Below are 24,119 nucleotides of genomic sequence, written 5' to 3' on the forward strand. Positions count from 1 at the left end.
ATTAATTTAACTTTATCTTTGGGTTATGAACCCCAGACTCCCCAACTTACTGTACTGGATATCCTTCTTCCTGGTTAAGCTACCTGTGCTACTTTGTTCTGAAAATCCGATCTCAGTATCCTGTCTGCAGAAGTCTTATATCATAATAGTGAAAACTTAACTTTCTCCCCCAACCTATCAATGATCTGGATAGTCTTCATGTCTCCTTCTGGTCCAGCTTCAACTTTGGTTGAAGAGGTGAAACCAAGCAAAGATCCAGATAGCAGATACCAGGTCCATCCACAGCTAATGATCAACTGAAAGCTAAAGGAAACAGTCAAAGCTCCATACACAACAAAAGTCCTGCTTCTGTTAACCAAAAGGCTCCAAAGCCCACCCAGGGACCTGCTGTGTTTAGTTCACTTGTTGCCGTATCTCCAAAGAGCTAAAGTCTTGTGGAGAATGTGGGCATCGATCCCACTACCTCTCACATGCTAAGCGAGCGCTCTACCATTTGAGCTAATTCCCCTGTATGGGCATGGTAGCATGTAAGCTAAGCTTTGGGAAAAGGCCCCTTTAACAACCTCTGCGTTGACCATCAACAGGTTTCACAGATATTTAGAAATCATTCACGATGGCCTTAAAGGCAGATATTTAGGATAATTCTAGCTGGAATAGCAGGCTGCAACAGGAAAAGTTCCGCATGTCTCTGTCTCTTGATGGGCTAATTTTTCAGCAAATTTTTTGGCTATTGGTGCAGCTTTTGTCGTCAGAATGGCCGAGCGGTCTAAGGCGCTGCGTTCAGGTCGCAGTCTCTCCTTGAGGCGTGGGTTCAAATCCCACTTCTGACAGAAACCACCTTCTTTTCCCCTCTACTGCAGTAAGGTGTGTTTGGGGACAAAGTTGTTTTGGTCGACTTTTGACCGCCCAAACTTTTAAAAGACCAAAATTCCTTTGACATGTCGAAATATTGCTACTCCGTCCTTCGAAAATGGAAACAATGGAAACAACAACACATGCAAACAGAGAAAGGTGCTGGGTTGAGGTTCCAGTATCAAGGGAGACATTGTTGATGCCACAAAACCATCTCCAGTGCAAATACGATGGATATGTGGGCAGAATTGACCCTCCGTCAGCTTGGGTGGTTTGGTGGTAGAACTCACACCTGCCAAATAGGAGGCCTGGGTTCAATTCATCCGTCACTGTTTCCAATCATCGTTACTGCAGCAGGCAGCACTCTATGGTGGAGGTCATGAGAAGAAGTGGGAGGAGTTTAAATGTTTAAATGTTAGTTGTATTTTGCATTTGTCAGCTGAATCCACAGTCAGTGAAATGATGAAGTAAATCCAGGAAAGGAAATAAATCCAGTTCACTGAAGCGTGCTGGGCCCATAACCCAGAGGTCAATGGATCTAAACCATCCTCTGCTATCCTAACACACTGAATGTCTCATCATCTAGCTGAAAGATGTCAGGAGATTTTAAGCAGCACTGATTAACAGGAAAACATGGAGAATGTCATTCATCACTTTCTCCAGTAATGTGTAACAGGAGCTGATCAACATGTCTCTGTGGTGTAATCGGTCAGCGCGTTCGGCTGTTAACCGAAAGGATGGTGGTTCGAGCCCACCCAGGGATGACTCTAACCCCTTGTGGACAGGATTTTTGTCTGTCAGGTGGAAGACTGGGATTTCGATTCCCTGAGGGGCTTTGTCGATCTGACAGTAAGCTCCGGGTGTTGGCGTCCAGCAGGGCTGTGCTTTCTGTCCAATTCTGTTAGTGATGTTCATGGACAGGATTTTGGGAAGCCGTGGTGAGGAGGGGTTCCAGGTCAGTATCTGGAGGATTTTACAGATGATGTGCTCCTTTCGGCACCATCAGCCTGAGAACGACAGCACTCATTGGTTCGGTTGCCATCCACAGTTCATCACTTCTATTTTAATTCCTTCTTCAAATCTTCATTTTTATCATTCAGTATGTTTTGCTGTGTTTGAACTCCTGAACACTTTGATCTACAGAAAGAGGACATGACCTGACTGTGTGTCACATAAATGTATGAATCCAATCTATTAAAGTGACGCTGAAATTAATTCTTGTAACATTAATTGTTCAGCAGCATGACTTGTCATGATACTGAGGTTGTGTCCTGTTTGGGGGTCACCACAGAGGAGGAGCTAGTGAGGACAGGCAGCATTATCAATGGCCTCATCCCATCCCATCTTTTTTTTCTACAACATCTGACTTTAGCAACAAGGAACTGCTGGGAGACATGAAGACTGTGCAGTTAAGTGACTGGTCAGAGAGAGTGCTGTGTCCTTGTATCCTGTATTTTGGATCTGAAAATACCCTCAACATACGTGGCTGACCATCATGAGTCTGAACAAGGTTTCTTTAGCATATAATAAACTGTCACATTAATGTCCTGAATGTGCTGTGTGTAAATAATGAGGTTCATCAAAACAAAGTCAGAACCAGAGCTCAGGCTGTTGGTACACAAACAAAGAAAGGCATACTTGTGGATTCACAAGATTATATCAGGATCTGACCTTTTCCTGTTCCATCAGTAACCATCAAAGGAGATGCTGATTCTGTGATGTCACAAAGGTTCTAATGACATCACAGAGATCAAAGGCTCCTCCCATTTTTTCTCATGACCTCCACAGTAGAGTTCACTCTGTTAATGAAGCTCAAAAGACAATCATGGTCCTGCCAGATACCTTTGAGTTCTGCAGACAGAAGCAACAACAAAACTGGAACTATTTGGACTGAACTGGATTTGAAACCTTCACTGTTGGACTTTGGAGAAGTGGGTGGTGAACATCCAGCATGAATTTAGACAGTCATACAGTGGTAGTGTGGCCGAGCGGTCCAAGGCGCTGGATTAAGGCTCCAGTCTCTTCGGAGGCGTGGGTTCGAATCCCACCACTGCCAGTTTGTTTCTTATCAATGAAAACCAATCCACTAAGTCAGGCACTTTTCATCTCCCTGTGAACAAAAGTTACAGTGACAGACGATACCAACACCAGCTGGGCTGAAATGAGAAACATCACAGTCAGCCTTTTCAGACCCAGGTAGGTTTGGAGGTCTACCAGGTCCAATTCTCTCCAGATGTCCCCAAACACACGCTTCCCCTCCAGGTTTGTCATCTCCAGTATAATTCCCTCAAGGAAAAAGAGTTGGAAGCTGTGCTGGGAGCTTTGCTGTGCGTGGTTGTTGTGGCCGAGTGGTTAAGGCGATGGACTAGAAATCCATTGGGGTTTCCCCGCGCATGTTCAAATCCTGCCAACAACGGTTGGTTGTTTTTTCCGGTTTGGGAAGCCTTTCAATGTCGCTCCAGTTGTGCTTCTGAGCAAGCTATTAGCTTTTAAAACAAAATTTATTTTAAAGTCACAAGAGCATCTGAATCTCCAAAGAAATAAGGTTCCAAAATAACTATACTAAATAAATAAGACAAAATAAATTAATTGACCATTAACTGTTATTTTTATTTTTTTCCAAAATAAGCTTTTCCTCTGGAGCCACAGGTTGCCGACCCCTGCCCTAATCTAAGTGATTTCCATGTATTCTTCATTGTGAGACAATGTCAGGGAGGGAATTAAAGTTATGTAAATATAATGATACATTATATCGTCTATATTAATTTACATTATCTGAAATTTTTTGTCAGGCTTCCTCTCTTGCCTTGTTTGCAGAAACACTGTTGCAGTGTTGCTATTCTCGTTCTTGCGTCCATGGCCTGGAAGTGGAACTAAAGGTGTGTCCCTATCACCGACCTTGATAATGAAAACTGAGCACCAGTCAGTGACTCAGCTGTCCCATATTTTAATGCCATGCATATTACAGATATTCTCTAACCTGCTCTGGAGCTCTCTCACTGGGAAACTTGGTCAAAAATGACTAGCCGTTGTTGGCAGGATTCGAACCTACGCAGGGAAACCCCAATGGATTTCAAGTCCATCGCCTTAACCACTCGGCCACAACAACCATTAGCTGCATAGGTTTCTTAAATAAATAAAGTAACAAAAGTAATCATTAACAGCCCTTCAAGAAGGGGGACCAGAGGGTGTGTGCTAACGACAGGCTCATCACACACCGGCATGAAGCTGGCCCCCCAACCCCCCAAAAAATTCAGAGAAATAGTCTGAGGAGGGGTTCCAGGTCAGTATCTGGAGGATTTTGCAGATGATGTGCTCCTTTCAGCACCATCAGCCTGAGAACGACAGCACTCATTGGATCGGTTCACAGCTGAGTGTGAAGCAGCAGTGGAGCAGTGGAAGAGTGCTGGGCCCAAAACCCACCTGGGCAAACATACTGTATATCCATACTGATCACTGTGATCAGGTTTGAATCATCTCTGTGAGAATCCCACATGAAGCTGTCAGTCCTGCTGGATAGGAAGTAAGCTACAGGAAAGTAGATCCCTCGAACTGGTTCAAACCTGAACCTTCTACTGCTGGATGTGCTCCTGTGACGTGTGTTAGGAGAAGTGTGGCACAATCAGCCAGTGTGCTGTTCTTATATGACAGTAACTTGCTGAGGTTGTGAGTTCAAGCCTCAGCTGGTTGAGCTATTTGAAGAAAGGTGGTATTTTCTTACAGCGCAAAAATTCTTTCTTTTTTTGTGGATGATGTCACAGTACTCACAGAATCAAAGTCTTCCTTTGAAGCTGCTTTGAAGAATTTCCAACATCACATGTGATTCAGATGTAAACACAAAGGCTGCCTCACTGTCACCATTCAGAGCAGCTGAGAAGATTATTGATCATTCATTGATTGATTATTAATGATCAGCTCAGAACCAAACAGTGTATCTGAAGCACAGGAAAGAGTTCTGCTCTCCAACACTCTGATCCCTCAATTACCATCGAGTGCACACTGTTAATGAAGCTCAGGTAGACACAGGTAGATGAATAGTCCTACATTAAAACCGTGAATGGATTTCCCCAACAAACCTTTTGATAGCAGCTGTAGAAGGTGCTGTGATCAGGTGACAGTCTCCTCTGGAATTGAGGGTTGAAATACCACTCCTGACAGTCTGTGCTGTTACCCAGCTTCTTTGTCTGAGGGCCTTCTGGGAAAGATCTTTGTTGTGCTTTAAGTCACATCTGTCCTCATTCAGCTGATTCCTCAACTAACTGCTAGTAGAAACTGTTTGTAAATGACATCTTTGTACATCTGACTGACAGTTACATTTGGTTGTGTGAAAGTCCAACCTCTGTTCGGGGCAGACCCAGCTCAAGAAGATAAATGTGAAACTTTTCCAGATATCAGGGCTCTTTCTGGCAGAGATCCTGGGGGAGCTCTGTCACTTCAAGCCCAGCGCTGCCTTACTTTACCTGTGACCTTAATAAATGTTTCAACTGTGAACTGAAGATTTCTCCAACTCATTGTTGGGCTTCCAAGAAAATAGTTATTGCCCAACATGGGGCCTGCTTGTGGTAGGTCCATTGTTGTAAAGGAATTTCCCATACCGGGAGTCGAACCCGAGCCGCCTGGGTGAAAACCAGGAATCCTGACCGCTAGACCATATGGGAGATGCAACCATGCATCTCAGCATTCTAATGTTCATGCAGCCATTTTTGTGGACGATCCAATGAACCCTGTAGATCTCAGGCTGATAGTGCCAAAAGGACCACATCATCTGAAAAATTTTGCGATCTTCCACGAGAGAATAATGGCGTCTTTGACAGCCTTTTGGACACACAACCAGTCAGTGTGACACATCCACCCTCACAATATTTCATGGTGTGGTTGAAAGAGGAGGGAGAATATTGGAAATGTAGGTGACAAAAAAACCTGCGTTTGAATCTCACTCAGGTACCACCTTTGATGCCGAAACCCGGGATTGAACCAGGGACCTTTAGATCTTCAGTCTAACGCTCTCCCAACTGAGCTATTTCGGCTGGGTGGCTGACACTGATGAATTCTTTCTGTTTCTCTGTTCTGGTCCTGGTTGGAATTTGGACAAAAAAGATGAGGAATGCCAATCCCTCTTTTCTTTGAATCAGCTTTTACCTGCAGAATCTGGACAAGAGGAACAGTATTTTAGTGGTTGGTGCTGGTTGGTACAAATATACTAATATAATATATATATATTAGTAAATGGCAGAGAGAGAGATGACCTGCATAAAGAGACTGGAGCCTGAATACAGTTCCTTGGTCACCATATCACATACATCTTCACTGAAATAATGACACCTGTGTCACCTGTGAGAAAGCTCAAAGCTGTGGCCAAAGGTTTGGAGGAGTGAATGGCAGAAAGATGTCTTTGAAGCCATTTGGACACACAACCAGTCAGCGTGCAGCATTCAACCTCACAATATTTCATGTGGTTGTGGTGTGGTTGAAAGACGAGGCAGAATATTGGAAAAGTAGGTCAAAACAAGGTCCACCTCTGATGCTGAAACCCGGGATCAAACCAGGGACCTTTAGATCTTCAGTCTAACATCAGTTTTAGATTTAATTAAACAATTCAATGTTGCACTCATTCATGCACTATGCAATGTTGAAAAGGCACATAAAATGGGAATTTGACTGTTTCATAATAAAGGATTTAGGACTTAAAACACTAAAGCCTGTGTGCTCCCTGTGGCTCCCTCAGATCCAGGACCTTTAAGTCATTGCTACTAATGGCTCGTTGGTCTAGGGGTATGATTCTCGCTTCGGGTGTGAGAGGTCCCGGGTTCAAATCCCGGACGAGCTCGCAGTGTTATATTGCCAATATCTTCCCAAAGTTTGTCTCCTGTGAAAAGCGGTCACCACATTTCCATCTGCTCAACACAGCAACAACCACTTTGTCTTGTCCAGAAACTGCAAGCAAAAGCTGTAATGCAGGAACTCCACTGAGAGCAAAGCACTGCTGGGGTTTGGATGCAACATGTCCTGTTTACAAGACTTATTGATACTAATACATACTAAGCCAGCAGCCTGAGCTAATTCCGCTGTGCTAACATGGGAGAGCGTTAGACTGAAGATGTAAAGGCCCCTGGTTTTTGGCATCAGAGGAAAGAAAAGCAGCTTCTGTCAGAAGTGGGATTTGAACCCACGCCTCCTGGGGAGACTGCAACCTGAAGTGCAACCTGGGAAACATGTTGAATGAACATGTTGAACTCAAAGCATCTCATAAACGCGGTGTGTAACATTTTGAATGCCATTAAAGTCTTGCTGCTAATGGCTCGTTGGTCTACGATGATTCTTGCTTAGAGTGCGAGAGGTCACAATCACAAGTCCCTGACTGCCAGGGTTCTTACTGAGGTCTGTCTTCTGTAAAAAGAGGTCAATCACCACATGTCTTGCTGCTAAACACAGCACCAACCACTAAAACACAGTTTCTGTTCTCCAGATGCTGCAGGTAAAGGTTTTAATACAGGAATTGATGTTTTTCCTCAGTTTGTTTAATTGATGTGCAGGAGCTCCACTGAGTGAAGCACTGGTGGGGTTTGAATGCAGGATGTCCTGTGACACAGAGCAGGAAACTTGACCAAAGATAGAACATCTTAAGTGCAGAATGTCCAACGATACATGAGGGGAGAAAGATGTGCGACATTAATGACCTGGCAAACCACTTTTGTCATTTAGTAAGACATTTACAGTCACTTGGAGCACATTCAAAGGAACCTGTTCAAGTTCTAGCAGTTCTGGTCAGTTCTAGCAGACCAGCATTATTCACATGTAAAGTGAGTCCAGTTCCTTTTAGGTTTGAACCCATTTTCCTTTGAGCTGAAGCATCACCATCAGGAAGTGCACCACAGAAGAGTCACATGGAGGTTTAAGTCAACGTCTGAGGAACCAGCTGAGAAACAAAACCAAAAGAGTCAACAAGCAAATATTCTGTTATTTTTAATTGAACAGACTGGATCAGGTTCTTTATTTAAGGGGTCCTGGATTCTTGCTTGGAGCTCTGTAGACCTCCTTTGGACCCAGTCTTTGGCGGAAGCTGGGTTGGCTCTTCTGGTTCCTCAGAGAGGGGCAGAGGGTACTCTGGGGAGTAGTTCATGTGGGTCTGGCCCTCTCGTGCTCGCAGGTAGCCGCTCCTCTGCTGGATGATGAAGGTTGGCGGCAGCAGAGGGGACGTCTCACTGGAGCCCGTCTTTGCTGCACCGCCGGAGCCCCAGACGCCGAAGTCTGGGAATGAACGAGAAGGCAGCCAGGTGCTGGGGTCAGGGAACTGGACACGGGCTTCACCTGCAGGCTGAACGTCCCAAGAAGGTGATCCAGAACCAACCACAAAACCAGATGGTTGGAATAGAGGACCAGAGAGGGAACCCACATCACCACCAAGTCCAGAACCAGGCTGAGGCTGCCCAGGAGATCCTGGAGTGTTCTGTCCAGGGTGGACCGGGCTGATGTAGCTTCCACCCTGAGGCATCAGAGGTCTGGATGGAGCGCTGGGCTGTTGGACTGGTGCGCCAACCTGCGGCATCAGGGGAGGACGTGAACCTCCAGAAGGAAGGTTTGGTGATCCAGCACCACCGCTGGAGCTCCAGGAACCAGTGTAGGGGTACTTGTAGTCTGGACAGAGAAGAGGAGGATCAGGAGCATCAACTCATGAAGCACCAAGACCAGTTGGGCTATCCTGAAACTGAAGACCTGGACCAATAAAGTGAAACTCAGTCTTTACCTGCTTTTGTTGCAGGAAAAGCAGAAGCACTGCTGAACAGCAGACACAGCCAAGAAAACCTGAAACAGACAAAGTTACTTCAGCTTCAGAACATCAGTATGAACTGAAAGGTGAACAAAGTCCCAACCTCAGAGACAGTCCCAGCACCATGTTGGAGTCCAGCAGCTCCAATGATCCTCAGCAGACTGAAGGTCTGGTCTGTTGTCTGCAGGCAGCTGGTCTGGTTTTATACCGGAGCTGCTCTCTGCTCTGATTACACTGATTAACATCAGCTGAGGTCCAATCAGAACCTGAGTCCAGATGGAGCGTTCAGGTTCGGTCTGACTTTTCTTGTGTTAAATTGCTTTTAATTATTTTGTTTTATTTTTATTGTGCATATTTTAAAAAGTACTGAGACTTCCACCTGCAGTCTACCGGCTACACTGGTTGGAAAATCAAGTCAAAGTGTGTTGAAGTCTATGGGGTTTCATACAGACAGAGTAAAAGGTATCACATTCTGAGATGCTGCATGTGGTTAGTATGGGGATTGAACCCATGACCTTGGCATTGTCAGCACCACACTCTAACCATTGCAGTTAGCTGTGTATGAGCTGCAGACCGTTTGGTGTGTATCACCTGCCTGGTGAACACATGGCACCAGGATCCACCGTGGAAGGAGGCCAGCTGGCAGAGGCAGAGTTCTGCTGGGTAACTTTGGGTCTATAAAGCTATTTAATCACCCAACATGGGGCTCAAACCCACAACCTTGAGATTTAGACTCTCATGCTCTACCGACTGAACTAGCCAGGTTGCTACAGTTGTGTGTCACTTCCTCAACTGTTTGAAGTGATGTGTGAGTCTGAAGAGCTCAGATGTAAACACAAAGGCTGCCCCACTGTCACCATTCAGAACAGCTGAGAAGCTTATTGATACTAATACATGCTAATAACGCCAAGGTCAAATTCAGTGGTTTTCAGGACACTTGTTATTTTAATCAAATTATGTACTAGACCATAACTTCATTGTGAAGTTTTGACGTGAGTTAAAAAAAGAGGCCAAAACATTAGAGAACTTCATTCTCTGTTTGTTTTTCCACAGAGGAAGTGAAGTCACACACCACATGATGTTACTCTTTCCTGCTCCTCGTTAATATAGTGGACAGTATCTCTGCCTGTCACACAGAAGACTTCAAACCTTCAAACTACTGATGCCGTTATTTTGGCCTCCATGTGCGATCTTCATCCTCTTTGGCATGATGTTTGTGTTTGTCAGTGTGTTTCACTGTAGTCCTCCTGTGCATGTACTGTGATGTGACTCTGTCTGCCAGCTGGTATTTACATGGAATTATGGGGAGCCAATGACATCACAGTCACTTCAAAGGCAACTGAATCATTTCAAAGGCGATGGAATCTTGTCCCAGTAATGTCTTATAGAGCAGAAGACAGAGTTTTGTTTTTTTAATTATGTATGATACTATCTTCTATCTACGTTCATTATTCTAATTGACCACTAGCGTGCAGTTACAGTCTATTGGTGTAACACATCATGGATTCTAGGTCTCCCACATGTTTGTCACCTCGTCATGTTTGCTGAAGATGTGGTCTGAGCACGGTCTGGTCTTGAGACTGAGCAGTGGTTCTGCCTTGAGTGGCCTTTTGTTTTGGTGAACGTCTACCACTGAGCTACAGCCGAACACGCTGACTGATTGCGCCACAGAGAAATGCAGAACTTTTCCTGTTGCAGCCTGCTATTCCAGCTAGAATTATCCTAAATATCTGCCTTTAAGGCCATCGTGAATGATTTGTAAATATCTTTGAAACCTGTTGATGGTGAACTCAGAGGTTGTTAAAGGAGCCTTTTTAAAGGGTCTAGCATGCCAGTACAGGGGAATTAGCTCAAATGGTAGCGCGCTCGCTTAGCATGTGAGAGGTAGTGGGAGCTTACCTGAGCACTGACTTGGCTGTTGAATTCACTAACTGCTACTTGTTGAGGCAGTGCTGACTGACAAAGGCAACAGAGGGTTTGGTGGGAGCCATAACTGCCACCACAAAGTGAAAGTCGCAATTAATTACGCAACCTCAACGTTTACTTGAGTTTTGAATTTAATAGTGTTATTTCTTGGTGCTGTGTTTCCTACCAAACACAACAAGTCATGGAATTGATGTCTTCTTAGACGTTAGATGACTTCAATTACAGAATCTATTGATTCACTCCAATCAGAGACACTGATGAATTCTTTGTCTTTGGTTCTGGTATTTCTATGCATATATTGTAAATGTCATATATATATTATAATATAATGTATATTATTATATTATAAATATAATATATATTAAATAATGGCAGAGAGAGAGATGACCTGGCAGTGGTGGGATTTGAACCCATGCCAAGAGACTGGAGCCTGAATACAGCACACCTGTGTCACCTGTGAGAAAGCTCAAAGCTGTGTCCAAATGTTTGGCAGAGTTAATGGCAAAAAGATGTCTTTGAAGCCATTTGGACACACACGCAGTCAGCGTGCAGCATTCAACCTCAAAATATTTCATGGTGTGGTTGAAAGAGGAGGCAGAATGTTGGAAATTTAGGTCAAAACAAGCAGGTCATAAAAAGTCATTTGGCAAGAGTTATGGGGTACTTCGGGTGAGGTCAACTCTGACTGAGAGCGAAGCTCTGCTGGGGTTTGAATGCAGAATGTCCTGTTTACAAGACAGACACTTTAAGCAGCTCAGCATCAGTACTGCCAGTTTGTGTCTGTATCGTAGAGGAAGAAAACACAAAGGTCTGTCACAAAGGTTCTAATGACATCAAAGAGATCAAAGACTCCTCCCACTTTTTTCTCATGACCTCCACAGTACAGTGCACTCTGTTAATGAAGCTCCAAAGACAATCATGGTCCTGCCAGATACCTTTGAGTTCTGCAGACAGAAGAAAGAACCAAACTGGGCCAGGAGCCAAATATTTGTTGGATCAGGAATCCTGAAATTTCTCTCTTTTGTGCAGTCAGGATGTCCGAGCAATCTCAGACTGTCCCTGTTTTACCAGCAGCTCTACAAGTGAATCGGTCTTTTTCTTTGTCCTCAGTAAAATAAACTGCATTTAAAAGCTTCACAATGTGAACAAGCTTCCAATGACAACCGTCAAGTCTCCATATTGTTCAACTTTTGCTCCTACATTAAAACAAACCACTTTACCATCAACCTCAGCTGCAGTATACACATTACACTTGTGTTCACTTTGGTAATTAGGTAGGATGACTACACAGGATAAATTGCTCCAAGCTGAGTGGATAGTTGAGAGATCAGGGTGTTGCACAAGATAAAGACTTCCTGTGCTTCATAATCAACGCTGAAGATTAATGCGAATGTGAGATAGTGTGAAGTATGCATCTGTGTCATGTTGGAGATCAATGAAAGAGAGGAAATGCCTTTGATCTCCAGTTACGTCACACAGTCTCGTTGTGGAGTTATTAGTTGTTGATGTTGTTCTGAAAAAATCTGCATCAGTGAAACATTCATTCATACACGAGGACATCACATATATTGTTGGAATAGAAAATCTTATTTTTTCTGTGTGTGCTCCTGAGAAAGAGGCTCATGTGCTGCTTGAAGTGAATCAGAGCAGCTTCTGTCAGGAACATCTGTTTGTTGCTGACAACATCTGGATTACAGATGACACATCAGACTGATATTATCTGTGTCATGGTGTTCAGAGATTTCAGCAGCTCACATCCAACACAGAGACTCTGAGCAGGCCCACCTGGTCTTAGACCCAGACCCAGACCCATAACCACGCTACACCAGATAGGACTTGAACCATATAGTGACTTGTGGGTTCAAGTCCCATCTGGGGTGGTTGCACGCTGCAACAACATGTCTCTTTGGGTTAATCGGTCAGCGTGTTCACTGAAGCAGCTGTTCACTGAAAGGATGATGGTTCAAGCCCACCCAGGGAAGTGCTTTGTCTTATCCAGTGGAACTTTAGTCGACACATGGAAGATTTGATTTGGAGAAGGTGTGTGTCCGGGTTCCCAGGGAGGTTCTGTGGGAATATAGAACCATCCCATCACTATACACCAAGAGACAAAGAAGCTGGACTTGAGAGTTTGTGAGGTTGGATGCTACATGCTGATTGTTTGTGTGTCCAGGACGTTTCAAGGAGGATGTTTTGCATTTCTAGCAGCCCGGCTAGCTCAGTCGGTAGAGCATGAGACTCTTAATCTCAGGGTCGTGGGTTCGAGCCCCACGTTGGGCGACAAGCAGTTTTTTTTTTTAGACCCAAAGTTACATTTCCAATATTCTGCCTCGTCTTTCAACCACACCACAACCACATGAAATATTCTGAGGTTGAATGCTGCACGCTGACTGGTTGTGTGTCCAAATGGCTTCAAAGACATCTTTCTGCCATTCACTCCTCCAAACCTTTGGACACAGCTTTGAGCTTTCTCACAGGTGTCATTATTTCAGTGAAGATGTATGTATGGATGTATTCCCCCTGAATCCTGCGATTCACAGCTTCCACCAAATGGAACCAAATAAGACACAAAGCTTATTGTGATGTGAGTCTGAAGAGCTGCTGCCTTTGATACATCATCTGATGATGTCACAATACTGCCAGAATGAAACTCTGCTTTGAAGAATTTCCAAAATCACATGTGATTCAGATGTAAACAGTGCAGCAGGTGAAAAGAGAAACTGTTTCATGAAGCCTCCTCTCTGCTCAGGGATCACTGTTTTGGGGGGAGTGGAGTTACTGTTATATGTAGTCACTATTCCACTAAAGGTGGGATAGTGACACAACAACTTGCTCCTTGAAAACAACTAAACGTTGTTGACAGGATTTGAACCTGCGTGGGGAACCCCAATGGATTTCGAGTCCATCGCCTTAACCACTCGACCACAACTACATGAGCCGCAAGAAAAGTAGAAATACACAAAATAAAACACAAAAAACTAAAAAAGCTGAGCAGAGTGCTGTGGACTTTTGAAGGTGCTGTGTTCAGGTGACAGTCTCCTCTGGAATTGAGGGTTCAAATACCACTCCTGACAGTCTGTGCTGTTACCCAGCTTCTTTGTCTGAGGGCCTTCTGGGAAAGATCTTTGTTGTGCTTTAAGTCACATCTGTCCTCATTCAACTGATTCCTCAACTAACTGTTAGTACAAACTGTTTGTAAATGTTAGCACCTTGAAACTTCCAACATCGCTTTTTATCTCTCATTTCAGCATTAAGAAGCAATGCCTGCTATAAAAGGCATTCACGTGGAAGACCTAGAACCCGTGATGTGTTTCACTAAGAGCTCAGTCATCACACTCAACTGATGTTGTAAACCTGCTAGAATTATCCTAAATATCTGCCTTTAAAGACATCGTGAACTAGCAGACAATTGGTCACCTGCCAAGATAAAAATATATATAATCACGCTGTGCACGTGCAAATGAAGATCATTATATGCATCATAATCATGGACCAGTAAAGATGGTGACAGATAGAACATCATGGTATGTCAGCACCACAAAAGTAGTACAAAGAACCAAAAGGTCAGACCCTGATATAATCTTGTGAACCTACAAGCTTGCTTTTTTTCTTTGTGTATTTATGTCAGACTTTCCTTCCTTAATTGTAGATACCTAACATTCTGCCTAATGCTATACTTACAATAGTTGAACAGGGGTGCAGATTTTTGGACACATTATGTGAAGGGCTCGTCCGGGATTTGAACCCGGGACCTCTCGCACCCAAAGCGAGAATCATACCCCTAGACCAACGAGCCCTTGACACGCATGTGAGAGGTAGCTGGATCGATGCCCACATTCGTCACAAATCCATGACTGTGGTGTTATTAGCACCACGCTCTAACTTGATGAAGATTTGATACAACCATTTTGTGGACTGAACTTCCATCAAAGGCTTGTAGAGAAACAACACAGTAAAGCAAAGCACAAAACTGTCCTGAGGATCTATCCCACATCGGTAACTCAAAGTGATGGTGGTCATTGGTGCAACTTGAAGTCTTGTGGAGAATGTGGGCATCGATCCCACTACCTCTCACTAACAAAGTTTGTCTCCTGTGAAAAGCAGTCAATCACTAATTTCCCCTCTCCGCAGCACAGCATGAGCCACAAAGTTACTGTTGCTTCACTTTACAAGATACTGCAAATAACACAACCAGCCAACCTCACACATCTCCATATCATAAGGGTTAGCTCCCCTGATGACTGCAAGGCAACAGCTGGGCTTGTCCAGGATTTGAACTCTGAGTATCCGGTTCCAGAACAGCAGACAGTCGTTGGCTCAATCAACATTTAGGATAATTCTAGCTGGAACTGCAGACTGGAACATGGCGAAGTCAATGTGTCTCTGTGGCGCAATCGGTCAGCGCGTTCGGCTGTTAACAGAAAGGATGGTGGTTCGAGCCCACCCAGGGATGTACTTTGTTTTTTTAAGCTGATTACTGCCACTACATGTTGATGTTACGGCAGTTGCACTGCCCCTTTCCTCTACTTTGATTTCACCAGAACCATTAAATATGGTATAACCTGTAATACATAACTGCCCAACCACGAAGGGACTCAAACCCTCAGTCTTCTGATCCGAAGTCAGACGCCTTGACCATTAGGACAGTTTAATGTCCTATTGTCAGAATCAGTCAGCACTGCCTGGATACAACAGTGGTCAGGGCTGTATGATGTATGTTTATACTGAAACACTGACAGCTCTCCTCCATCTCACGCTTTTACTTTCTCTGGGTTCCAGGCCTCGTTGGTGCAGCAGGCACGCACGTCAGCGCACGTCGGGGGCACCCTGCACAGCACAGACGAACCTCAGGGGAACAGACCGTTGCCAAAAGGAACATCATCAAAATCAAAAACATGGCAACTTTCATAAATCTAACCTGCAGAGATTATCACAAGGAAATCAGTGGATCAGCAACAACCACAAAATTACTGTTTCTCTTGTCCAGAGATTGCAATGATAATTTTGTGGTTCATGGTGTTGATGCAGAGACAGAACTAAAAATTCCCAAAAAATACAGACTGTTTATTTTTATCTTTATGCTGCGTTTCAACTCCTTGATGCTTTAAGCTGCAGAAAGAACAAGAGCAGTCGCACCATACAAGCATTTCAAAATAAAAGCCAATTTAGATTATTTTATTTGTATCTTCAGTTCAGATGTAGCAAAGCGCAACAATGCTGTCAATATGGATCTTTCCCATTTGGGTTACTTGAAGTGATGGTGGCCACTGATGCAACACTCCGTAGCAGCACCACTCTGATGTACAGGGATGTATTTTGGATCTGAAAATACCCCCAATGTACGTGGCTGACCATCATGACTCTTACCAAAGTTTCTTTAGCATATAATAAACTGTCACATTAACTGTGCTGTGTGTAAATAATGAAAAAAAAAAAAAAAATGCCACAAACGTTCCATCAGTAACCATCAAAGGAGATGCTGATTCTGTGATGTCACAAAGGTTCTAATGACATCAAAGGGATGAAAGACTCCTCCCTCTTTTTTGTCATGAACTCCACAGCCCACATGGCTCGTTGGTCTAGGGGTATGAAGCATGCCTCACCTGCTTTAAGACTCTTAACGACTTTTTAAGGATGTTCTGGTTTCTTGTTGTGACTGAAGATGAACATAGAACTCCCATCACATCGGAATTTGACGGCAGGGGAAACATTTGGGGTCATCAATGGTAGCGCGTCTGACTCCAGATCAGAAGGTTGCGTGTTCAACTCACGTCAGGGTCAGATCATCTGTTTGCACCTTTTGGTAAACCCTCACATACTCTGTGGTGCAGCAAGAAGTGTTTTTCTGATGATCCATTTCATTTCTTCACATCACAGACAATTTTAGAATTCCAGGAGGACTATTGGATTATCATTCACAAGACATTAGAGAACTTCATTCACAGTTTGTTTTTCCACAGAGGAAGTGAAGTCACAGACCACATGATGTTTCTCTTTCCTGCTCCTCGTTAATATAGTGGACAGTATCTCTGCCTGTCACACAGAAGACTTCAAACCTTCAAACTACTGATGCACCGATATGAAAATTTTCCCCAATACCGTTATCAATATCTGTTAAAAATATTTTCCCTGACCGGGAATCGAACCCGGGCCTCGGCAATGAGAGCGCCGAATCCTAGCCACTAGACCAGCAGGGAGTGTGTGGACAGTAAATGTTGTAGTGTGTGAGATTTTTGAAGACTGAAAAGTTCTCCGCCTCAGAACATTTTAAATGCATTTTAATTTTGTGTTCAGCAGAAGGAAATTTGGTGACCACTTTTCACAGGTGACAAAAATTGTTAAGAATCATAACTCTGCATATACATGAACTTCAGAGTGGTGCTGTGGCTTAGCTGGTCAAAGCGCCTGTCTTGTAAACAGGAGATCCTGGGTTCAAATCCCAGCAGTGCCTTGCGCCTAATGTTAGATGTTATAGATATAACAGACATCAACATGTAGAAATGTTGCTCTGCCATCCTTGGAAAATGGAAACAACCTGTATTTGTCCATGCTACACGTGTGAAGAAATGCAAATTTTGAGCCTCTGTGCGATCTAATCAGGCAGTCTTTGTGTATTGTGGACTCACTTTGATGGGCAAATATGTACCGACGAGGATGGGATTCCAACCCACGCGTGCAGAGCACAATGGATTAGCAGTCCATCGCCTTAACCACTCGGCCACCTCGTCCTGTTAATGTTTACCTGAACATGTGGTCTGAAGATGGTCTGGTCTTTAGCCTGAGCAGTGTTTCTGCTTTGAGTGGCCTTTTTTTTTGATGAACATCTACCACTGATCTACATCTTCTTTGGACCTTAACCTAACCACAGAGGCTCTGAGCTGCTGCAGCAGATGAAAAGAGAAACTATCTGATTTGAACCTGCGCAGGGAAACCCCAAAGGATTTCTAATCCATCACCTTAACCACTTGGCCACAACAACCACGGACAGCAACGCTCCTGTGACTCAGCATTTTCCAGCCTGGATAGTTTTCTACTCAAAGGACAGGGCACCTTCTTGTTGTGAGGAAGCACAGCTTTCAACCTTTGTGGAAGTGACACACAATTGTGAGGAGCACAAGCGTTGACTGACACAGACGTGGTTTTAGAAAAAAGCTGCAGAGAAACTGGCGGCACTGATGCTTCGCTGCTTAAAGTGTCTGTCTTATAAACAGAACATCCTGCATTCAAACCCCAGCAGTGCTTCGCTCTCAGTTGAGTTTGCAGTGCATTTGCATTTGCATAGCATTTGCAGTGATATTTTTTTTTCACTGCAATTTGCAGTGCATTTGCAGTGAACTTTTGCACTGCTTTTGCCATGTCAGACGGTCTGTGATGTCAGATGATCTATGATGTCAGAAGGTCTGTGATGTCAGATGATTAAAAAGACATTTTATATTGAATTGAACCCTTAATTCTTAATTCTTAATTCTGATTCATTTGACTTTGTCTGTTGTTTCTGCATCGTTGTTCAGTCAGACCAACAGCAGGCTGCCATCCACAGTTCATCACTTTGATTTTCATTCCTTCTTCAAATCTTTATTTTTATCATTTGATATGTTTTGCTGGGTTTCAACTTTTAGCTACAGAAAGAACAAGAGCAGTCGCACCACTAATACAAGCATATTTAGATTATTATATTTGTATCTTTAGCTCAGATGTAGGTCCCCACTTCAGTAACTCAAAGTGATGGTAGCCACGGGTGGAACACTGTATTCATAAGAGCTTTAGATTTAAATAAACACTTCAAGATTATACTGTAGAGTGCAAAGTTTGGCAGTGATGGGATTCGAACCCACGCCTCTGAAGAGACTGGAGCCTAAATCCAGCGCCTTGGACCGCTCGGCCACACTACCACATGTCAGTCCTAGCTTGCCTGCAATAATGCCACGTTTCTGAATCGAACCCTGGTCCTTTGCGTGACAGGCGGAGATACTGTCCACTATACTAAAGAGCTTTAACTGCTTACACTTCCAACCAGTGGAGCCCCCTGGTGGTCATTAGATAGACTGCAGGTGGAAGTCTCAGTACTTTTTAACCAGCACATCCACTTTTATAGAAAGTTTATGGTCCTTAACTTATCAGACACAACAATAACACAAAGTTACAATGATCAGTCCAGGGACACTTCTGTGTGTCTTTCTGTGCATGCGCTCATCCATTTGAAGCGAACGTGAGATAGTATGACTTATGCATCTGTGTCATGTTGGAGATCAGTGAAAGACAGGAAATGACACTGACACTGAATGTTCCTTTACATTACGAGACATGACCTTTAGCTGGAAAATGTCTCATGAAAGACACATGTGAAGTCACGCAAATTTTGAGCCTCTGTGCGATCTAATCAGGAAATCTTTGCGTACTCACGTTGATGGGCTAATTTTTCAGCAAATTTTTTGGCAAACTTTTGAGCTTTTGTGGTTGAGTAATTGTGGTCGCCTGAACACTCTGGCTTCATGTTGCTTCCCTTTGGATGGATGCAGACAAAGTTCCATGACTGTGAATAATGTAGAGAAAAGACTCTGGCAAAAGGTACGCTGCAATGGCTGGGAATCGAACCCGGGTCAACTGCTTGGAAGGCAGCTATGCCCTCCACTATACCACCATTGCATGTGAAGGTGCAAACTCACAGTCCTTTTTTAATGAAACTGGTTATGGGAACTCACATGGCTGGATTTATGACCGAACATTATCCACACTTTAAATGAATCAAAGTAAACTCATCATCCCTCAACAGAGGCCTCAGATATGTCTTTCCTTCTTTCATCCTCTGGTGGAGGCCACTAGAGGTGAAAAAAATTCCAAATGCGTCACACCATGGAACCACAAGGATGCAGCTGAGGGTCTGCTGATGGTGTCCTGAGGTGACAGCAGTTTGTAGTCTGTAATATAATACAGACTGGAGTATAACAGACTGTCACTTATTTAGTGACCTGTTTTGTCTCAGCAAGAATTTGGTTCAGGTGTCATCAGAGGAAATGACATGATGAACAGCAAACAATGTTTGTTGCAAGGATCATGTAGATCTGCATACTGTAGGGTATCATCAACATCACAGGTTGGTAACATCACGAGTGGGTAGGCTATTGCCTTAGTATGTATTTGTATCAATAAGTGACGGACACAGATGTGTTTTCAGAGACAGACTGCAGAGAAACTGGTCCGTTGGCATGATCACAGTGATCATGGCTGCTGATTGATGTGTCTGCTGGTGGGTGTGTTGATCAGTATGTGGGGAGACACTCTGACTTCATTTTCCAACCAGTGGTCATTAGATAGACTGCAGGTGGAAGTCTCAGTTCTTTTTAACCAGCACATTCACTTTTATAGAAAGTTTATGGTCCTTAACTTATCAGATACAAAAATAACACAAAGTTACAATCATCAGTCCAGGGACATTTTTGTGCGTCTCTCTGCGCATGCGCTCAACCGTTGGAAGCGAACGTGAGATAGTGTGACGTATGCATCTGTGTCATGTTGGAGATCAATGAAAGACAGGAAATGCCTTTGATCTCCAGTGACGTCACAAAGTCTCGTTGTGGAGTTATTGTTGTTGATGTTGTTCTGAAAGATCTGCATTAGTGAAACATTAATTCATACACAAGGACATCACGTATATTGTTGGAATAGAAAATCTGATTTTTTCTGTGTGTGCTCCTGAGAAAGAGGCTCATGTGCTGCTTGAAGTGAATCAGCACAGCTTCTGTCAGGAACATCTGTTTGTTGCTGACAACATCTGGATTACAGATGACACATCAGACTGATATTATCTGTGTCATGGTGTTCAGAGATTTCAGCAGCTCACATCCAACACAGAGACTCTGAGCAGGCCCACCTGGTCTTAGACCCAGACCCAGACCTAAATCCAAACCCAGGAGACAGAGGTTGAGTGAGTCAGTGAGGAAGAAGCTGCTCGTTCTCCTTCAACAGTTTGATCTGAGGAAAAGTCACTTCCTCTTTTCAGGAATCAACTTCTACCATCTGTCCACTAGATGGAGATAACTGAGCATCAACTGAGAACTGAGTTCTTCATCATCTGGAAACAGACAGCATTGTTTTCTTCAGCTGGAGCTCTTTGTTCAAATCTACATTGAGATTCAGAGCCAAATGTTTTTCCTTTCCTGGATGTACTTCATCATTTCAGTGACTCTGTGGATTCAGCTGACAAATGCAAAATACAACCAACATTTAAACGATGACGTGTTGAAACTAAACTTTATTGATTCAGTCTGGTCAGCAGAATATAACCTGATGAAATCAGCAACATTAAACTGATGTTTCCACATGAATGCATCACTGATTGTAAAACCATAAACTGAACATGAACACTCTGTACACTCAGCGTTACACACATGAAGACAACATCATGTGTTTAAGGTGATGTTGAGCTGAACAGGACTTGTATTGAACACACAGAGGGAGTGCACCGTTCCTGGAGATACTGCAATACCAGGTCGATGCGTGGAGTGGACGGAGCAAGCCCCTATTCCATCTCCCTGTTCCAAAAAGCTATTTAATATATGGTCCCCGGGTAGGGGACGTATCAGATATTAAACTGATAAGAACAGATACTACACTTGATCTTAGCCAAAAGGCCGAGAAGCGATACCGCTCAGCTGTCGGAGGTAACGGAGTGTTTCTCCGCACCGACCCGCTCAGTGAGGGGTCAGAGTCGGCTTCAGTAACAACATCACTCCGAGAGAGAGACACAAACAGAAGACATGAAGAAACGAAGGAGGGATCAGAAAACAACCACAGACATGTTATTTTCACAAAGTTACGTTGTAGAGCAAAGAAAACGTCTCTTCTTGGTCACCTGTAAAACTATAACATATCTATGTCATTTTACCAGCGGAATATTATTGTGAAAACATCAGTTTGTCCTCTCATGTGATTGGCCTCATGGTGTGTCCATCAAAATAACCCCCCTGTCTGCACGGATTCTCTGAAGATTCGGCTCTCCTCGACTGGACTCGGCTTTTTTCGACAGAAAGAGAGAATAATAAAATGAAAGAGTAACTTTGTCATCCACAGAAAAAAACCACAAATACTTCTCACATTTTTTTGGTGTCATGATTTTCCGCCGCTGTTCCCTGTTGTCAGCTGTTTTCATCAGAAAACATCAACGTTATCTGAATATAAAACAGTTGAAGCTGACAGTAATTCTTTAAAACGACCTGACAGACTACAGACAGCATTTCACCAAGTCACACGAGTCCCCGTATAAAGAATAAGTCTAAAAAGCTCAGAAGTTATTCACTTCTATTTATTCTGCCCTCCCTGAACGTGCAGTGTTTGATGGGCAGATTTCCCCAAATGAGGGAAATGTTCTTCATTCAAGCTGTTTGTCACTCCCAGATGAAGCTTCCTGTAAAACTAACAAATAGGGATTAAACATCATACACCATGTGCACACAAATGCCTGAACACCCACATATTTAAAATAGCAAACAAAGTCATTTTAACCCAGAATTACTGCCATTATTTTATCTTCACATAAAGTCCGTTATGTCCGATTAATGCTAACATACTGTAGCGGAGTGGTGTAGATGTAAGTACTGGTTGAGACAACGCCAACGCCAAAAACCCGAGATTAACAAAAGAAGGCACAAACAGGTTCCTTGTTGAATAAAAAAGTGCAGAGACGTGTTCTCAACAAATAATGATAATTTTTATTTAAAATAGCAGGCTTAAAATGGAAAAAGGCTTAAAGCACGACAAAAACCAGGATGGCAGTTAAAATATATTTATTAAATTTCTTTAAAACGTTATCAAAATATTAACACTGCCAAAAGTAAATTTTAAAAAAGTAAGTAAATTACAATAAATGCAAAATAAAAAACTAAAAAAAAAGGGGCGGGGCGGAGCTGAGGTCACTGAGGGAGGCGATGGATAAGACCACCAATACTTATCACCTTTAGTGCAGCACATCAAACAAGGCGGAATCCACACGTGCCCCTGGTGACCACACCCACACACACACACACACACACACACACACACACACACAGAGGGTCGTGTGACTTCCAGTAACCGCAGCAGCTGAAAGTAAAAGTGTTCAGAGTTCAGCCTCCATTTTGAAGCTGTCGGAGCAGAAGCAGGGAAACTGAAGGCTGAGGCCGGTGAGTGTTAACATTATTATTATTTCACTGTCAGTTTGTCCCTGTGGACTGTGGAGGGACGAAGACTCACAGTGGACTTCTGTAACACTGAGACACTGAGACATGGAGGTCAGAGTTCACTTTGACGAACAGAGAAAAACTCCAGCTGAGCTGAGAACAGACCGTATTAACAGTCAGGGCTCTCAAGTTTTGAAGTGAGTTCAGAGTGAAATTGAGCTCTGACAAATGACGCATAAATTCATACAAATAAAGATATTTATAGAATTCAGCATTTTAGTGCAGGTGTGTTTATGTCTTTTTTTTTTTTTTTTGAGGCCGTCAGCACGGGGGTCAGTGGCTCCCATTTCTCAGAGTGTCTGTCTTCTTCTGTAGCATATGTGCGGAATATCAAAATCTCACCCGGATACAGCAGTACAATTTTTTTGATTGGCTGTTCGGTAGATACACTCTCTTTGATTGGCTGACAGCGGGTTTGTGATAACTGAGTGTGTTAACCCTGAGATAAGGGGAAACTGAGTTATCGGTTCCTGAAACAGGGGTATTTAAACTCTGAGACAATCACCATGGTAACAGACTCTGTGAACATCACCTGCTCGCTGGTTTTCTTTAAGAAACCCTGAGTTTCTACCTGTCTCACAAAGACAGCTGTCCTGAGTAAATGTCACTGTACACGTTAATAAATATAAAATGATAAGGATCTTTATCCAAATAAACAGAAACCTGCATGATCTACATCAGTCAGATTATTATTCTGTGTGATTGGGATAGATCATCAAGTGTAGAGAGCAGCAGGGTCCCCTCTCCTCCTCCAGCAGCATCGCACACTAATGTTGTGAGCAATGTTGATGGAGGTTCCTCAGAACTGGTCAACTGGCTAAGAGGCCTCTGAACTCGGTTTGGCTTCAGTTTCCTCGGTTCATTTGTCTTCCAATACATTTAGAAACAATAAGAAACAAAGGCAGCACTTTAATATGACCAGTTTGTTCAGCACAAACTGTTTGATTTCTCCACGCTGTGACTGATTTAATGTAAAATGTTCCCACATTGTTTATCACCATCTAGTAGACGGATAGTAGAACTTCATCACATCTTGTTTGTTTCCTGTAATGAAGAAGAAAACTGTTTCAGTAACATTAATGTCAAATCTTTCCATTTTGTTCCAGAGCTAAGATGAGCCAACAATATTTTTTTGGAAAATAATTTTTATTGTTTATCATTTTAATCCATAAGAACACTGATTGAATATATGTAAAATTCAAGGTCTGTATCTCCTGAAAACATTGTCTCAGCTCTGTTGCTTATTAATAACAAAACCAAATAGCGGCACTCCTTGTTTTTATGAGTTTTTCGATCAATAAGGTTACATGAATTAAATCACAATTCCATCAACACATCCCACAGTCAGATACCACCAT

General features: G+C 43.2%; 16 non-coding genes across 16 annotated transcripts; 6 read left to right on the plus strand and 10 right to left on the minus strand.

Moving 5' to 3' along the window:
• Positions 1-435: 435 nt before the first annotated feature.
• Positions 436-508, minus strand: trnaa-agc (transfer RNA alanine (anticodon AGC)). Its single transcript has one exon. It is a non-coding gene; the product is annotated as a tRNA-Ala (tRNA).
• Positions 509-747: 239 nt separating this feature from the next.
• On the plus strand, positions 748-830 carry trnal-cag (transfer RNA leucine (anticodon CAG)). Its single transcript has one exon. It is a non-coding gene; the product is annotated as a tRNA-Leu (tRNA).
• Positions 831-2,826: 1,996 nt separating this feature from the next.
• On the plus strand, positions 2,827-2,908 carry trnal-aag (transfer RNA leucine (anticodon AAG)). The gene has a single exon. It is a non-coding gene; the product is annotated as a tRNA-Leu (tRNA).
• A 278-nt stretch (positions 2,909-3,186) lies between these two features.
• Positions 3,187-3,268, plus strand: trnas-aga (transfer RNA serine (anticodon AGA)). Its single transcript has one exon. It is a non-coding gene; the product is annotated as a tRNA-Ser (tRNA).
• A 611-nt stretch (positions 3,269-3,879) lies between these two features.
• trnas-uga (transfer RNA serine (anticodon UGA)) lies at positions 3,880-3,961 on the minus strand. The gene has a single exon. It is a non-coding gene; the product is annotated as a tRNA-Ser (tRNA).
• A 1,477-nt stretch (positions 3,962-5,438) lies between these two features.
• On the minus strand, positions 5,439-5,510 carry trnae-uuc (transfer RNA glutamic acid (anticodon UUC)). The gene has a single exon. It is a non-coding gene; the product is annotated as a tRNA-Glu (tRNA).
• A 296-nt stretch (positions 5,511-5,806) lies between these two features.
• Positions 5,807-5,879, minus strand: trnaf-gaa (transfer RNA phenylalanine (anticodon GAA)). The gene has a single exon. It is a non-coding gene; the product is annotated as a tRNA-Phe (tRNA).
• A 728-nt stretch (positions 5,880-6,607) lies between these two features.
• On the plus strand, positions 6,608-6,679 carry trnap-cgg (transfer RNA proline (anticodon CGG)). The gene has a single exon. It is a non-coding gene; the product is annotated as a tRNA-Pro (tRNA).
• A 6,074-nt stretch (positions 6,680-12,753) lies between these two features.
• trnak-cuu (transfer RNA lysine (anticodon CUU)) lies at positions 12,754-12,826 on the plus strand. Its single transcript has one exon. It is a non-coding gene; the product is annotated as a tRNA-Lys (tRNA).
• Positions 12,827-13,397: 571 nt separating this feature from the next.
• Positions 13,398-13,478, minus strand: trnas-cga (transfer RNA serine (anticodon CGA)). The gene has a single exon. It is a non-coding gene; the product is annotated as a tRNA-Ser (tRNA).
• A 792-nt stretch (positions 13,479-14,270) lies between these two features.
• Positions 14,271-14,342, minus strand: trnap-ugg (transfer RNA proline (anticodon UGG)). The gene has a single exon. It is a non-coding gene; the product is annotated as a tRNA-Pro (tRNA).
• Positions 14,343-16,671: 2,329 nt separating this feature from the next.
• Positions 16,672-16,743, minus strand: trnae-cuc (transfer RNA glutamic acid (anticodon CUC)). The gene has a single exon. It is a non-coding gene; the product is annotated as a tRNA-Glu (tRNA).
• A 180-nt stretch (positions 16,744-16,923) lies between these two features.
• trnat-ugu (transfer RNA threonine (anticodon UGU)) lies at positions 16,924-16,997 on the plus strand. Its single transcript has one exon. It is a non-coding gene; the product is annotated as a tRNA-Thr (tRNA).
• A 195-nt stretch (positions 16,998-17,192) lies between these two features.
• trnas-gcu (transfer RNA serine (anticodon GCU)) lies at positions 17,193-17,274 on the minus strand. The gene has a single exon. It is a non-coding gene; the product is annotated as a tRNA-Ser (tRNA).
• Positions 17,275-18,356: 1,082 nt separating this feature from the next.
• trnal-uag (transfer RNA leucine (anticodon UAG)) lies at positions 18,357-18,438 on the minus strand. Its single transcript has one exon. It is a non-coding gene; the product is annotated as a tRNA-Leu (tRNA).
• A 2,560-nt stretch (positions 18,439-20,998) lies between these two features.
• On the minus strand, positions 20,999-21,189 carry LOC115057856 (U2 spliceosomal RNA). The gene has a single exon (XR_003841970.1). It is a non-coding gene; the product is annotated as a U2 spliceosomal RNA (small nuclear RNA).
• Between the last annotated feature and the right edge of the window lie 2,930 nt (positions 21,190-24,119).

The sequence above is a fragment of the Echeneis naucrates genome, chromosome 2, assembly GCF_900963305.1.
Source record: "Echeneis naucrates chromosome 2, fEcheNa1.1, whole genome shotgun sequence".
Taxonomy (NCBI): Eukaryota; Metazoa; Chordata; class Actinopteri; order Carangiformes; family Echeneidae; genus Echeneis; species Echeneis naucrates.